This window comes from Oryctolagus cuniculus, chromosome 1 (assembly GCF_964237555.1).
Source record: "Oryctolagus cuniculus chromosome 1, mOryCun1.1, whole genome shotgun sequence".
Lineage (NCBI taxonomy): Eukaryota > Metazoa > Chordata > Mammalia > Lagomorpha > Leporidae > Oryctolagus > Oryctolagus cuniculus.
This window is the reverse complement of record NC_091432.1, coordinates 111,425,588-111,438,925: the sequence shown is the minus strand read 5'-3', so window position 1 is coordinate 111,438,925 and position 13,338 is coordinate 111,425,588.

Sequence of the window (13,338 nt, the reverse complement as noted above, 5' to 3'; positions counted from 1 at the left end):
AGCAGGAGACAAGTAGTTCAGCCCCTGAAACCTCTTTTGGAAGATCTGAGCTGTGTTTCTGCTCCTCACTCTAGCCCTGTCCCAGGTTCAGCCCAGCCCCAGCCATTATAGGCATTTGGGGAATGAACCAGTGGATGGGAGTTCGTCTTCCTGTCTGTTTTTTTTTTTCTCCCTCTCTCTGCCTCTCAAATAAATAAATACATAAATAAAATATAAGGAGGGGGTTGGGTGTTGTGGCACAGCAGATTAGGCTACCACCTGGTTCCATAAAGGAGTTCTTTGGATACATAGCAGACTCATAGAATGGCAAATGCCCTAAACAGCACTCTGGCCTCAGAATCAGCCCTTAAGGCATTCAGATCTGGCTAAAAAAGCACATTAGCGTTTCTCAGGCATGGAAAGCCAAGACACTGTGGAGAAAAAAAAAATGACCCAAATGAAAGATCTCTGTGAGAACTTCCACTTTGAATATAGCCTTGTCTAAAAAGGATCAGAGTTGGTGAACTCAAGATGCTTCCATAGCCTTGGAAGCTCATGACAAAAGCCTCAGGTGATTATGGACATCATAAATAAGAGTGTCAATTGTTAAATCAACAACGGGAGTCACTGTGTACCCGCTCCCCATGTAGGACCTCTGTCCTTAATGTGTTGTACTATGAGAATTAATGGTAAAACTACTACTCAAACGGTACTCTATACTTTGTGTGTCTGTGTGGGTGCGGTCTGTTGAAATCTTTACTTAGTATATACTAAGTTGATCTCCTGTATATAAAGATAATTGAAAATGAATCTTGATAAAGAATGGGATGGGAGAAGGAGTGGGAGATGGGATGGTTACGGGTGGGAGGGAGGTTATGGGGGGGAAAGCTGCTATAATTCAAAAGTTGTACTTTGGAAATTTATATTTATTAAATAAAAGTTGGGGGGCGGGGAAGGAGTTCTGCTTTGAGTCTCAGCTTCTCTGTTTCCAGCAGCAAATGAACTGGCTGGGTTCCTACTGCCTACAGGAGAGACGCTGGCCCAGCCCAAGATGTTGTGTTCTGAGTATTTGGGGAATGAGCCAGTAGATGGAGTATCTCTCCATTTCTCTCTCTCTCTCTCTCTCTCTCTCTCTCTCTCTCTCTCTCCTTCCCTCCCCCATTTTGTGTGTCACTCTGCCTTTCAAATACATACATAAATAAATCAATCTTTTTAAAAGACAGAAGTAGACACACAAAATAAGCCCAAAATGATTAGATTAGGCCAGGAGCTCCAGAAGTTAACTAACTGGTCTCAAGAGAAAGGGAACAAGGGAATCCAGGCACAGAGCAGGAGGACTTCAAACAAATAATTAGAGAGTTGAATTGAAGGACATGAGTTTCTGGATTGGAACATTCCATCTGGGGCCAGCACAGTGACTGAAAACAGACCCACAACAAGACATATCCCCAAGAATACCAGGAAGTAAAGGATAAAAAGATCCCAGAAAGGAAAAACCTAACCTAAACTAAAATAGGTTGCATACAAAAGCTTAGGAGTCAAAATGACTCAGACCTATTAAAAGCCACACTGAAAGCTAGAAGGCAGTGAAGAGATGCCCTGAAATCCCAAGGGAGGGACTAGTGTTGAGGTACAGCCGGTTAAGCTGCTGTTTGCAAGGCAGGCATCTCATATGGGCACCGGTTCAAGTCCCAGCTGCTCCACTTCCAATCCAGCTCCCGACTGAAGCATCTGGGAAGGCAGCAGAAGATGACCCAAGTGTTTGGGCCCCTGCACCCATGTGAGAGACTAGGGTGGAGCTCCCAGCTCCTGGCTGCATCCTGGCCCAATCCCAGCTGTGGCAGCCATTTGGGGAGTGAACCAGCAGATGAATGATCTCTTTCTCTCTCTCACTCTGCTTTCAAATAAATAAAAATAATTTTTTAAAAAAGACAATTTTAAGGGAAAATTATTTACAACCTAGATCCCAAATACAGCCAAACTTTCAATGAAGGATAAAAGCGAAGACACTGTCAAGCATACAGCAAGTCCCAAAATTTATTTCTCATCTAGACTTCATTCAAGGAGTTCCTGAGGGATATTTTTCCCCCAAATGAAGCGATAAACCCCGGAGGAATACACGAGTGACAAGCAGAACCAGAGAAAGGTCAAGAGCATCTCCAGAATAGGGCGTGACTGTCTCAGGGGACGCGCCAGTGCAGCCACCTCCACTGCAGTGGGCCCAAGGCTCCCACAGAGACATTCCCAGAATGAACGCCGTGGAAGACCCCAAGCATGTGTTGAGTGAGGAGTTCACAGTGGGCAGAGAGTTTGGGGCTGAATTAATTTAAAAATAGAAAGCTGAGCATTTAAACAAATGAACTGGATAATTACTAACTTCTGGAAAGCAAAACATTTTGCAGGAAATGAAAATTCATCATAGTACACTATATAAAACACTTGTGAATGGCATTTACATAGTGCATTGATAATCTCAGTAAGACTTTGTTAAATTGGGAAGCTTGGCTGAAGTCTGTTTCTGTACCTGGGTGATAAAATTGGCTCCAAATCTGCCGCTCTATGTAATTAACTACAAACTAACTTAAGGGCATTTTCTTTCTTTCTTTTTTTTTTTTATTTGAGAAACAGAGAGAGAAAGAAACAGACAGACAGACACCCTCAATTCAGGGACCCAGCACTTGAACTTATCACCTGCTGTTTCCCAGAGTGCATTATCGGGGAAGCTAGAATCAGGAACACAGATGGGAGTTGAACCCAGGTGCTCAAATATGACACCTGGGCATCCTAGCTGGCGGGCCAAACACCTGCTCTTAAGGGTATACTTTTTTTTTTTTTTTTTTTTTAAGGAAGAGTTAAAGAGAGAGGGAGAGGCGGAGAGAGAGATAGAGAAACGGAATCTTCTATCTGCTGGTTCACTGCCCAAATGGCCACAGTGTCCAGTGTTGGACCAGACTGAAGCCAGGATAGCCTGGAACTCCATCTGGATCTCCCATGTGGGTGCAGGGGCCTAAGCACCTGGGCCATCTTCCACTGCTTTCCCAGAGGCACTAGCAGGGAGCTGGATCTGAAGTGGAGCTGCTGGGACTCCAACCAGCGCTCACACAGGATGCAGTTGCCTTGGGCAGTGGCTAACCCACTGGGCCACAATGCCACCCTAAGGGTATATTTGTGTAACAGTTTGTTGGGTCTCAGTGAATCACAGCAGATGAGCTTCAGCCAATCACAGGCTGCCGACTGATCAGACTATGTCCATATCAGGCAAACGCCTCATCACACCGTATCTATAGGAGGCAGATAAATGCTGACTGTGGCCAATCAGGTTGTTTGTGTATGTCACTTCCTTTTCTCCAACTGTAAGGACAACTTGCATTTGTGGCTGCATGGGGCATTCTGAGCCCATGATTACAGAAGCTTCCCTTGCTCAAACAGCCTTTGTTAAATTTAAGTCCTCTCTGATGTCTCTGTAACAACTTAACCAGAATTGTGCATAATCCTATTGAGGAGCAGGTGGATGAGACATAGAAACATGTGATGGTGACGGAGTGTGGGAGAGAGACAGGGAAATCCTCATCTTCCACAATGGGGAAGAAAATGTTGAAGACAGAACAATCTAATTGCAATCATGTGATTTAAAAGATGCTGCAAACCCCAAAGATTAGGAAGTGCTGCCTCCGGGAAGCAAGAAAGTGGGTGGAGGAAGCAAGGGCGTGCTCTTTTGGTTTTATTGTAATAAGTCTTGTAGACTCTTGAAACATAGAAAGAAAAACAAAATTTTAAAAAACTTCGTCCACTGGGAAAAAGACATGCAAATTGAAACTGATGAAAACCCGTTTTGAGAGTCTTTGCTTTAGAAAATCTGTCTCTGGACAGTCCTAGGCCCCCGTCGGGCTGGCATAGGTCCTTGACTGTGGAACAGTGCAGGCCAAGGAGCCCGGCTTCAGCATTTCGGCTGCCACGTGCTCGTGAAGCATTAAATACTTAGACCCCTGACAGCGTACCTGTGGCGCCTTCCTCAGAACATATTTCCTCTAGTTGTATATGCAAATTTAATACATTTGATGATTTGAAAAGCAATGTTCACAGTAAAATAAATAAATAAAATGTTATAGATTAAGAAATGTGGGACCTGAGCTGAAAATCTTTCTCAGAGCCAAGGTTGTTGTATAGCAGGTTAAGCTACAGCCTGTGGCGCCAGCATCGCAAATGGGCACTAATTCATGTCCTGGCTGTTCCACTTGTGATCCAGCTCTTTAAAAAAATAAAATAAAAGCTGAGTGGAAAACTAGAAAGAAGCATTTCCTTTTTTAAAATGATTTATTTTATTTATTTGAAAGAGCTACAGAGAGAGGTAGAGACAGAGAGAGAGGTCTTCCATCTGCTGGTTCACTCCCCAGATGGCCGCAACAGCTGGAGCTGCGCCAATCCGAAGCCAGGAGCCCGGAGCTTCTTCCAGGTCTCTTATGGGCGTGCAGGAGCCTAAGGACTTGGGCTGTCTCCCACTGCTATCCCAGGCCATAACAAAGAGCTGGATGGGAAGAGGAGCAGCTGAGGCTAGAACTGGTGTCCATATGGGATGCCGGCACTTCAGGCTTTAACACACTGCGCCACAGCACCAGCCTCAAGAAACATTTCTTTAAAAAGAAAAGGACATAAAATTTTGTTCTATTGACAATGAACTATATTCATTTGTGTGATAAGTCCCTAGTTTCTCCAGCCATAAAACAATAATATCTCTATTACTTCAATGTGTTGATGTAAAGTTTGTGTTTGTCAGAATTCTTTTGGTTCAAGCAATAGAAAGCTAACTCAAAGTAGTGTAAGCAAAATAAAAATGAAACACAAAAAATCGATGCCTGGGGTGAGGTTGGGGGCAGTCAGGGCTTCACATGACGTTGCCGGGCCTGTCTCTCTCCCCTCCCCAGCGTTTTTCCTGGATGTTTGACGCTTCTCTCGTGGGCAGCTGGATGGACCCTGGTAGCTCAGCCTTGCCTGCTTGTTATGCAGTGAGACAAGAAATCTCAGGGTGGATTCATACAGGCCCAGCTTGGGTCATAGATCCATCGCTAAACCAGTCTTTAGGAAGGGAGAGAGAATATTATGATTGGCCAGGCCAGGAGCAAGTTCCTAGCCGTAGGGCTATGACCCAGCGGCTGAGCACAAAGATCAGAAGAGCAAGTGTGCTGCCAGTGTAAATAACAACTGTCCTCTGCCTAGGCAGATCAGGAAGAGAGCCTGTGATAAGTCAGCTCCATCCTGAGAGCAAAGGGGAGTGGGGATGGATAGCACGGAGAGTGACGGAAAAGCTGTAGAAGTCCGGTAGGAACGCAGCATCCTGGGATATTCGACCTACAGACTAGTGGTTTTCTTTTTTAAGATTTATTTATTTATTTGAAAGTCAGAGTTACACAGAGAGAGAAGGAGAGGCAGAGAGAGAAGTCTTCTGTCTGATGGTTCACTCCCCAGATGGCTGCCAGAGCTGCGCCAATCCGAAGCCAGGAGCCAGGAGCTTCTTCCTGGTCTCCCACGTGGGTGCAGGGGCCCAAGGACTTGGGCCATCTTCTACTGCTTTCCCAGGCCATAGCAGAGAGCTGGGTTGGAAGAGGAGCAGCCGGGACTAGAACCGGCACCCATATGGGATGCTGGCACTTCAGGCCAGGGCGTTAACCTGCTGCGCCAACAGCGCCAGCCCCGACAAGTGCTTCTAAAAGCTTTAATCCACCTCATTCCCTATTTACGAAAGGTTTACATGCATTGAAAAATTAGTTCTTAGAGAAGAACTTGTGCTTAACTTGTCTATCCAGAAGGACACTTCCCAAAGCTTCCAAGTAGCCAGTGATTTAGCAGAAAATGTCTCGCACTGTCAGTTCGTCTGGAAGATGGAGCAGGTTTACTACGGGACAGTGCATCATGGGAACCAGAATGGCCACTTACACAGGGAGCTCTACACACTGACAATGTTTTTGCTTCCACTCTCAAAGACAAAATATTGAATTGGGTGGGTCTATTGATGTAGAGCCATTCTCATGTTTTCATGTTAAGCTTGCTTGGCCAGAACCTGCTACCCTAAAAATACACCCGCTGTACTGTCTTCTAGGATGTAAACACACCCCTCCCTGTAGGTCTGTGTTCGTTTCTTGAGTTCTCTCTACAGTTTCTTCAGTAGCAGGGTGTGTGCCTGTGGAATGTGCTCCTGGCAGCCCAAAGCATAGGCAGGTGTTTAACTCATGGGCTTTCGAGCTGTGGGAGTTTATCCCAGAGCAGGAAATGCCACACCTTCACTCTTGCCTTATGGACAGCGTTGCCAGTCAGTCACCTACTGCTGCAAGACGACCCTGGGCTTCTGTCCAGAGAGGAAAACCTCCTCCCCAGACCATCTGTGTACATCCCATTGAGAATGTCACTGGACTTCACAACGTGTGCACAGTGCCATCCTTCCCCAAGCTGTAACTATGTTAGGAAGAAGAGAAAAGAGGGGAGAAAGAGGAGGGAGAGAGAGACAAGAGTTTATGCACAGTTTGTGAAATTCCTAGACTTGGATTGTTCCCCCAATCCTTTTCCTTTGTATTTGGGCCACAAGATAACCTAATTCTTGATTTCACCCAGATCAAGCTTTATTTTGGATGACCATTTTGTATTAATTTGTGTACATTTAATTACTTCCTTGATGCTCTGTGCTATTAACAAAAAAATTCTTGGGGCCAGCACTGTGGCGTAGTGGGCAAAATCATTGCCTGCAGTGCCTGCATCCCGTATGGGCGCTGGTTCAAGTCCTGGATCGGCTCAGCTCTGGCTGTTGCAGCCAACTGGGGTGAGAACCAGTGGATGGAAGACCTTTCTCTCTCTCTCTCTCTCTCTCTCTCTCTCTCTCTCTGCCTCTCCTTCTCTCCCTATGTAACTCTGACTTTCAAATAAATATATAGATCTTTAAAAAATTTTTTACTATTGTTTAAGATATTTTATCTATTTATTTAAGAGGTAGAGTTACAGACAGAGAGAAGGAGAGACAAAGAGAAAGGTGCCTTCTATCTGCTGGTTTACTCCTTCAATGGCTGGAATGTCCAGAGCTGGGCTGATCCAAAGGCAGGAGCCAGGAACTTCTTTCAGGTCTCCCATATGGGTGCAGGGGCCCAAGCACTTGGGTCATCTTCTACTGCTTTCCCAGGCTATAAGCAGAAAGCTGGATTGGAAGAGAAGCAGCCAGGACATGAACCAGTGCCCATATGGGATGCCGGCACTGCAGGCGGAGGATTAACCTACAGCATCACAGCATTAGCACCTACTGTTTTCTTATACAGCTGTTTCTTAGGAAACAAAATGGCAACACCCTCACATAACCCTAATTCCAATGACCACAAAAAAAAAAAAAAAAAAAAAAGCAAGACTTGGGACACTTAGCCTAACAGTTAAGACGTCACTGGTGAAGACGCCACATCTAACACTGGGATACCTAGGTTCAATCGCCAGCTCTGACCCCATCTTCCTGCCAAGGCAGACCCTGGGAAGCAGAAGTGAGAGCTCAAGTAATTGAGTTCCTGTTACCACATGGGAGACCTGGACTGAGTTCCCAGCTCCTGACTTCAGCCTAGTCCAGTTCCAGGCTATGTGAGCATTTGGGGAATGAAACCAGAAGATGGGAGCTCTCTATCCATCTTGCTTTCTGCCTCTCAACTTAATTAAATTTTTAAAAAGATTTATGTATTTGAAGGCAGAGTTAGAGACAGAGGAGAGAAACATCAATCTTCCGTCCACTGGTTCACTCCCCAAATGGCCACAATGTCTGGGGCTGGACCAGGCCAAAGCCAGGAACCAGGAGCTTCTTCTGAGTCTCCCACATGGGTGCAGGGGACCATCTTCTGCTGCTGTCCCAGGCCATTAGGAGGGAGCTGGATCAGAAGTGGAGCAGCCGGGACTAGAACCGGCGCCCATATGGGATGCCGGCACTACAGATGGCAAAAAATAAGTCTTTGCAGGAGTCATTGCTACTAGTGAGAGGCTGGTTGGCTCACAAAACATATAAATTGGAAGATGAACATGTACAGGTATTCACACATCCAAAAGTGTAACCACACCAGAAGAGGGAGCTTGGAAGAAAAAGCCGGGGGTGGGGGCTTAGGGGAGGTAGATATCTTAGAGGGAAGAGGCTGAGAGAGAGAAACCAGAGGGTGGGGCTAAGGGTGGAGCAGTCCAAGCCTGAGGAAACTGGTTGTGTTTATGTTTCCATGGCAACCACAGTACCTTAGAAACAGGAAATAGACCAGGTGGAGAAATAAAGAGAAGTGTGAAACCCCAAATTATAATATCCTTAACTGGACCTTAGAAGAGTTGGTTGCAATGTTTTCCTTTTCAAATTTTATTTTAATTATTTATTTGAGATGCACAGAGACAGATACATAGAGTGTTAGGTTTAGAATTTTTGGGTATGAATAAGGCATAGTAAAAATTCCACCAGGCTTTTGGGGTTAGCTATTTGCACCCAGTGACCTGACAGATTCTAATACAGGGATCTCCCATCTGCTGGTTTACTCCTCAAATGCCCGCAACAGCCAGGTCTGGGCCAAGCTGAAGTTGAGAGCCAGGAACTCAGCCCAGGTCTCCCAAGTACACAGCAGGAACCCAGCCATCTCACTGCTGCCTCCTCGGGTGTGCACTAACAGAAAGCTGGAATCAGAAGCAGAGCAGGGAGACACGGGCATCTTAACCGCCTGACCAAATAAATGCCCGCCTTGTGTTGCAGAGTTCTGATAAATTAATCTTTGTAGACTAACTGATTTTGGAGCCAGTGCTGTGGCATAGTAGGTTAACCCTCTACCTGTGGTGCGGGCATCCCATATAGGCACCGGTTAGAGTCCTGGCTGGTCCTCTTCTGCTCCAGCTCCCTGCTAATGGCCTGAGAAAGCAGTGGAAGATGGCACAAGTGCTTCGACCCCTGCCCCTGTGTGGGAGACTCAGAAGAAGCTCCAGGCTCCTGGCTTCTGGTCGGTCCAGTGCTGGCCATTGCGGCCATCTGGGGAGTGAACCAGCGATGGAAGACCTTTCGCGCTCTCTCTCTCCCTCTCTCTCCCTCTCTCTGCCTCTCTCTGCCTCTCCTTCTCTCTGTGTGTAACTCTTTCAAATAAATATTTTAATAATAAAATATAAATAAATAATATAAATAAAATAGATATTTATTTATTTGGGAGGAAGAGTTACACAGAGAGAGAGACACACACACACACACACACACACACACAAAGATGTTCCAACTGCTGGTTCACTCCCCACCTGGTCGAAACCATCGCCCCTATGGGATGCCAGCGTTGCAGTCAGTGGCTTAACCCACTACACCACAACACAGACCTCATCTTCTTTATCCCCTTCTTGCAACAAGTCAGGATTTACTTCCTCTACAAAGTCTGTTTATGTTATCAGAGATAGGTGGAATAGAGGTTCTTGTTTTTGTGCAAGAAAGAATTCAGGCGTGAGACCGAGAGTAGTGGTAAGAAGGTGGCAAGGTTTAAGCCATGCCGTCGCTGACATGTTGAAGCAAATACAGCCTGCTATGGTTGAATGTGACCCCAGACTTCATGTGTTAGTGACTTGGTCCCCAGTGCAGTTGGGTTGAGGGGTGAGGACTTTGGAAAGCGAAAACAGGATCACTCCATGGACTGAGAACTAACGGGTGATTGTGGGAGTGACCCGGCTGTAACTGCAGCTCCCTGACATCCCTGCTCTGTCCTGCCTGGTGGTGCCCTCTGCCATGTTGTGTCGCAGCCAGAAAGCCCTCACCGGCGGCCGAGCAGATGCCAGCATCATGCTCATGGACTTCCCAGCCTGCAGAACCCTGAACCAAGTAGACTTCTTCATAAATCACGCGGCCACAGGTATGCTGTTGTAGCAGCAGAAAACAGACTAAGAAAATTAGTACCAAGACATAAGGCTGTTGCCAACCACAAATAACTGAAACGGAGGAAGTAGCTAGCTCTACAACTGGGGAATAGGCAGAGGAAGAATCTGCAGGAACAAGATTGAAAAACAAAGTCTGTATTGCCAAGAATGGAGCATTAAGGGCGATTCTGGTGAGGACTCAGAAGAAAACTAGGCCAAGTCTGGAAGCTTCTTAGAGCCCATTGAAGCGATTGAGACTAGGTCACAGATGGGAGTATGGACAGTGCAGGCCGTCTCAGGAGGTCTCAGGTGGAACTGAGGGACAGGCATTGGAAGCTGGAGGAAGGGCCATCCTCACTATACTGTGCCAAGGACTTGGCTGACCGGTGTCCCCGCCCAAGGTTAGAGGTTAAGGGTGATGAAACAGATTACCTGGCAGAAGAAATTTCTAAGCAGCAAAACACTCAGGCTGTTATGTGGTACAATGAGAGAACAAAGAGATGGCTTGACGTGTTCTGACTACATGGGAACTGAACAGAAATATTTGGAAAACTCACAGCCTGACTGTGTGATGAGTGTAGAAGTCCATTCAGGTGAGCAAACTGAAGGCGGGGCCCAGCAACCTTTGCTAAGGGGATTAGTACAAAGGGAAGGGACCATCAGGACAATGGGAGAAAGACCTGGAAGGCTTAGAGCCGGCTCTGAATTGGCCCTTCCCAGCCCAGGCAGAGCTCTGGGAGGGCAGAAGGGTTTTGGGGGATGGCTCCAGCGTTCACTGCCCAGAGCCACTGTGGGGCACAGCTGTCCGCATTCTGGCCCAGACCTTCTGGGCCGCTCCAGCGTGGCTGCTTCTCTCTCTGTAACTCTGCCTTTCAAGTAAATAAAATAAATCTTAAAAAAAAAAAAGAAATTTTTCTTGAGTATCTATTATGTGCCAGAGACTACTTTAGATACTGAGGCTATGCTAGCCATGAGTGAAATAAAATACAGCAGTTAATAGAACAAAATCCTGCTCTCAGAGAGCTTGTATTGCCAAGAAAGGATAACTTATTAAAGTGTTGGAGTAGAGGGAGCAATGATTATTGTCTTGTTGAAGTGTTATTTTATTATTGGGAGCATAGCCATTCTTAGATACTAGGAGTGAGAGTCTTACCCAAAACATATGGCCGTTCACTGAATGTTCACCATGGTGCCACCAATCTCACGGGGACTGGACAATCTCTCAGCTGGGGCTAAGAACTGGTTGGAAGACCCAGGAGATGGTGAGCTAAGCCACCTGGGAAACAGGGCTGTCAGGACATTAGCTCTTGTGTGGTAGAAAATGAGCCACATCTGCTCCCAACAAGGACGGAGGGGACCGAGACGGCAGGAACATCAGAAAAAGGCTCAGGGAGCCACAGTGCCACACTGCCTGCGAGGCTGGCATCCTGGGTGGGAATGCCAGTTGGTATTATTATTGACGTACACTATGCATATAGAAAAGTACACTAATCGTAAGTGCACTGTTCAGTAAATTTTCCCCCACTTCACCAGCACTTGAATCAAAGAAACAGAACACCGCATTCCACAGAAGTCCCCGGGCTGGAACAGAAGACAATCACGGACAATCACAGACTTCAAGCACCATGGTTAGTTGTGCCTACTTGGGAACTGTGGAAACATAAAATCATACGCTAGCTCCCCTTTATTTTTCTTTTTTTAAAATTTATTTGACAGGTAGAATTATAGACAGTGAGAGAGAGAGAGAGAGAAAGGTCTTCCTTCTGTAGGTTCACTCCCCAAATAGCAGCTACTGCCGGCGCTGTGCCGATCCGAAGCCAGGAGCCAGGTGCTTCTTCCTGGTCTCCCTCGCAGGTGCAGAGAGACTGCCTTCCCAGGCCACAGCAGAGAGCTGGACTGGAAGAGGAGCAGCCGGGACTAGAACCTGGCGCCCATATGGGATGCCAGCGCCGCAGGCGGAGGATTAACCAAGTGAGCCAAGGCACCGGCCCCTCTCCCCTTTTATTTCTGCTTCCCTCCACTCAACATCATGTTGGTGACATCCACCTGTTGGTTGCTTGGAGTCGTGGCTTGTCCATTCTTATACTATGTGGTTATTCCATCGGGGGAAGACACCCTAAATCATCCAGTCTAATCCACATGGACATTCAGATTGTTTCTCATACGTGGTTATTATAAACAATGCTGCTACTAACATTCTAAAACATGGTTTTAGTGAAAAATATACAGAGACAGGCTAAGCTCCAGCCTGGGAACCTTCATCCCCATTCAGTGTTTGGTTCCAGTCACCGCTGCTCTGCTTCCTGATAATGGACACCTGGCTCAAGCAGTTGGGTTCCTGCTAGCCCTGCAGGAGACTTGGACTGATTTCCTAGCTCCTGGCTTCAGCCTGGCCCACCCCTGGCAATTGTGGGGAGTGAATGAGTAGATATACGGTAGATTATTATCTGTGTATCTGTCTCTGCCTTTCTCTCTCTCTGACTTTCAAGTAAATGAATACATTTTTTTTAAATTACACATTGTGTATATTCCTAAGAATGAAATTGCTGGGTCCTGGCTTTATCAGACATCACCAAACAATCTTCCAAAGTCACATCGGTGTTTCACACAGCTGTCACAAATGGCATTTTGCTATTCCTTATTTAATAAAATATTTTGTTGAGGACTTGAACTCACTTTATCTACAACAAAAGTTTCAAAATGTATGCTTGGACCAGAGGGTTAGAGAGGGAACCCAGGAGATGGGGAGCTAGGACAGACTAGGACGAGGGTTAGCCAGTTCTCTCTGGACATCCCTTTCAAGAGCTAGCTGGAGGTGCTGGCTTTGTTTTAATAAAATGCGATGTTCCCTTGTATCGTTGAACTGTTCTCCAATGACTGGATTAAATTGCCTCATTATTTCTTAAGGCTAAATAATTAAAATGTGAGCTTAGGTGGAAAAGGAACTGATGTGTTTTTCAGCGCTTTAGCCTCAGACATAGCAGGTGTTTGGTAAATATTTGGGAAAATGAATGAATAGGGGCCTCACTGTGGCTTAGCATATTAAATCTCCACCTGCAGTGCCGGCATCCCACATGGGCACCGGTTCGAGGCTTGGCTGCTCCACTTCCGATCCAGCTCCCTGCTAACATGACTAGGAAAGCAGCAGCAGATGACCCAAGTGCTTGGGCCCCAGCACCCACGTGGGAGACCTGGAAGAAGTTCCTGGCTCCTGATTTCACTCTGGCCCAGCCCTGACTTTTGTGGTCATTTGGGGAGTGAACCAGTGGATGGAAGACTTCCTCTCTCTCTCTCCCCACACACACACCTCTGTGTCTCTCTTTAACTCTCCCTTTCAAGTAAATAAATAAAAAAAAAAATCTTGAAAGAGAGAGAGAGAGAGGGAGAGAAAGAAAGAAATTAAGAAAAAAGAAAGAAAAAAAAGAAAAGGAAGAAAGAAATGAATGGATAAATAAATGACTGGGTTTCCCAAACTTAACAATATGTAACACGGTT